This window comes from Arachis duranensis, unplaced genomic scaffold (genome assembly GCF_000817695.3).
Source record: "Arachis duranensis cultivar V14167 unplaced genomic scaffold, aradu.V14167.gnm2.J7QH unplaced_Scaffold_145403, whole genome shotgun sequence".
Classification (NCBI taxonomy): Eukaryota; Viridiplantae; Streptophyta; class Magnoliopsida; order Fabales; family Fabaceae; genus Arachis; species Arachis duranensis.
Window position 1 is genome coordinate 7,436 of NW_026264078.1, and position 3,934 is coordinate 11,369.

Below are 3,934 nucleotides of genomic sequence, written 5' to 3' on the forward strand. Positions count from 1 at the left end.
TTGTCATCACAACACCAAACTTAAACCTTGCTTGTCCTCAAGCAAGAAAAGAATCATGCAATAGAGATTGACAATCCAAGGTAAGAAAAATAGCAACTCAATTTTCATGGTAAGCTAGTTTTCAATGCATGCTACAATTACAGAAGAGATGTAAATGATTGATGCTTCTATCTAACTCAATTTATGAAATCTTTTTCTTATAATTCTTCCTTGAAACAAGCTTTTGATTGATTTTTTTTTTAACTTCTCCTTTTGGGTGCTTTGCCCCATGAGTTAATAACAAAGCTACGACTTCTAAATGCTTTGTTTTCAAGTATTACCACTTGATACATAAGCACCACAAGCATTGAATTAGAGGACTTCATTAAGCTCATTTGTTTTTTTTCTTGACTCTCTAATCATTGATGCTCAGAACATTGAGCTTTGAGGGAGTGCTTTTGCACTTGAGCCTAGCCTTGACTTCTAAGTGTTTTGTTTTCAAGAATTTGGCCTGATACATAAACACCACAAGCACTTAGCAAATAAATTGCCATTGGTACTCAGAGCCTTCAGCTTTCTCATTCTTTCCCTTTTTCTTTTCTTGCCTTATTTTGTATTTGCTTCTTCAAGGTTTTCATGATTTTCAAAAGATTTCACAAAATGTCCTAGATGAAAACTTCAATTAAATAAAATCCAATGCAATTAAGCAACAATCAAACATACTAGCTTTCCAATACTTTTATGCACATGCTAAATTCTTTTTTAATTCCTTGTTTGTTTATGATCATGATACTTTATTGCTTTTTGAATTCACAAAACTCAAGTTGGAAATCATAATGGCACAGCACCATGTTGCAAATCAAGATTCAATCTATGCTTTATTCATACATACATGTAAACAGAAAAAAATGAAGACAATCATGCAATTTAAGTGCTGGAAACAATTAAGGAGAAAAAGGAATTCTACAACCTTGTAGTTCATCTTCATTATTGTTGTCCTTTTTCCTCTATTCTTCCTCCTTCCCTTGCCAAACTCAGAATGCTTGTTCATCCTCAAGCAACAATTAGAACAATGGCTATGGGGCTGAGATGGATCATGAATGTCTTACACAAGAAATGTTAGTAGTACATGTGTTTCAAGCAAGCAAGATTAAGAATACTAGCAAGGCACAGAGAAACAAAGACATTATGATTGCAGAAATAAGATGGTGTGCACGATACATTGCATAAAAATATAAGTGGCACACCAAACTTAGTGTGACACTTTCACTTAGAATTGATGCAAGTATCCAGTAAAGGTTTGAAGCAAATTTTGTTGCATAGCAACACCAAACTTAGAATGCAACCATATGTCTATTTATTTGAATTAAAACTAAACAAGAGAAACTGTTATTTGAATACAATCACCAAGCCAAGATTAGCCATGAATAAGGGTCTCTTGGTGATGTATTAACAAAAACAGTTAATAACAGGAAACAAAAAAAAATAAAGAAGTGACTAAAACAAAGAGAATGCAAACGAAATGTCAAAACAAAAGAAAAATAATAATGCAAGGGCAATATGATTATCCAGACAAGTGATGTTGTTGGATGAGTTGCATAGACAATTAAGTGGCACACCAAACTTAGAATCTTAGTGTGACACTTCCATGTAAAATTGATGCAATCATCCATGAAGATGGAAAACAGTTTGTTGCAGGGCAACACCAAACTTAGAATGTGATCATATGCCAGTTTATTGAAATTTAAACAAGACAAGGAGAAGAGATGTTACCTACTGTTTACCTATTCTTCACTTTCTTCCTCTTCTTCCAGTTTGTTAAGAGGAATGACTCCAAGAGGGGAGAAGTTTCAGCTAGTGTCCCCTGTCTTGGCTTCCTCTCAGCAAGCTTTCTTTTGTACATGGCTTAATTGAGCTTGCTTGCTATTGGTCCAGGGGTTGGATTGCTTGTGGTTGACCTCCTCTTGAATGTTGTCCTTGGTAGCTTGGTCACAATCCTCTTCTCGGTGCTTTTGTTAATTGCCTTCACTTTCTTGAATCCAAGTCTTGGTGGTTGTGTGATTGTTAGAGTCTTCTTTTCATCAAGAGCCTCTTGCAATGGTGGTTCTGTAAGCTCTTCCTCCGTGTACTTCTCTGCTTCACTTGAGTTTGGAATGACTTCCTCACTTTCATGCTCCTCAACTCCTTTCTTTGCACCCAACATTTGTTTTAATAGCTCTATCGTGGGGGAGGTTTGTTTATCTTTCCAACATCTCTTCATCTCCTCGTCATACCTTTCAATCATGGATTCAAGTGTTGAGGCGTTTTGGTCCAGGGAGGAGAGTGCTTAGAATTTGTATTTTCTTGGTGATATTCCCAAACACCATTAGAGATCGGTGATGGTGGGTGATATCCCATAAAATTTTGTTTGACCATAAGATGAGTTGAACTCCATTTGTATTTTATAAACATCAATGAAATTTGAAATTCATGTCACAGAGATAGAATTTCTTAGTGAGGCAATAACTCAAACACCTTGCTATCAATTTAAAACAGAGAACAAAAACAAAAAAAGCTTGATCTAGACTTCTCACCCACTTAATCATTGTTGATCTAAATCAATCCCCGGCAACGGCGCCAAAAACTTGATGGGTGTTTTTGTGGAAAGAGAATTTCCAAACACACAAATCTAACCGGCAAGTATACCGGGTCGCATCAAGTAGTAATAACTCACTTAGAGTGAGGTCGATCCCACAGAGATTGATGAATCAAGCAACTTTAATGGGTGATTAGTTTAGTCAAGCTAACATTGAGTGAATTGTGTGAAGTGTAACCAACAGAAAGGAAATTAAAAGGAATTTAAATTGCCGAAAGTAAATTGCAGTAAAAGGAAAGAGCAAGAAAGTAAAATAGCTGAAACTTAAATTGCAAGAAAAGTAAATTGCATGAAAAGTAAAGGGGCTGGGGTGCTGGAAATTAAAATTCAACAAGAAAATGTAAAAAGCAATCAAGCAGAGAGCTATCTACTACTACTCCTCCCTACTGGAGCCAGCCTCCCTAATGGAATGAAACTAATGCCTTTATATAGGCTTTTACAAAATGAAAAATAAAATTGAAAGCAAATTACAAAGAAAATGAAATTCCTAATCAAATTGTTTCTTGTGCCTTTGAGTGATGTCAATTGGGCTTTGCTTGCTTTGGAGTGAAATTGGGTTGAAGATGGATCCGGATGGCCTTGGTTTTGAGAAGAAATACGCTTGCAATTTGGGCCTTGGGGTATTTACGTTTGAGTCAACGCTTGAGGAAAACGTTGAATCAAACATCCTCATGTGCTAGCCTCATGCAGAACCCATTTTGCTGTCACTCACGTTTGAGCCTCAAACGTGAGCTCAAACGTGGCTCCTCCCATTTGAGGTCAAACGTTGGTGCAGGCGTGGGGTTTAAGTTTTGGAACGCTTCTTTGTCCTCTTGTCAATGTTGTCAATTTCATGCCCACTATAGACTATTATATATGGTTGGAAAGCTCTGAATGTCAGCTTTCCAACGCAACTGGAAGGACATCAATTGGACATCTACAACTCAAGTTATGCTCCTTTGAAGGGGACAGGGTCGCTGGCTTTGGTGTGCAACGTTTGAGGCGACGTTTGCCTCAAACGTGGTCGAAAACGCCAGATTCTGGACGCTTAAAAGCATTGTCCACCCCATACTATTATATATTGTTGGAAAACTCTGAATGTCTACTTTTCAATGCCGTTAGAAGCGCATCATTTCGAGCTCCACAGCTTGAGTTATACTCCGTCGAAGGTGCAGAGGTCAGCTGGCCTTACTGCAGGTTGACACCATGTTCGTTTATGCACTTTCGGGGCAGTTTTCTCCCTCAATTTTAGTGTCCACCATGCAGTGCCATATATTCTTGGAAAGCTCTTGATTCCTACTTTCCATTGCTTTTTGAATCACCTCATTTGGAGCTTCATCG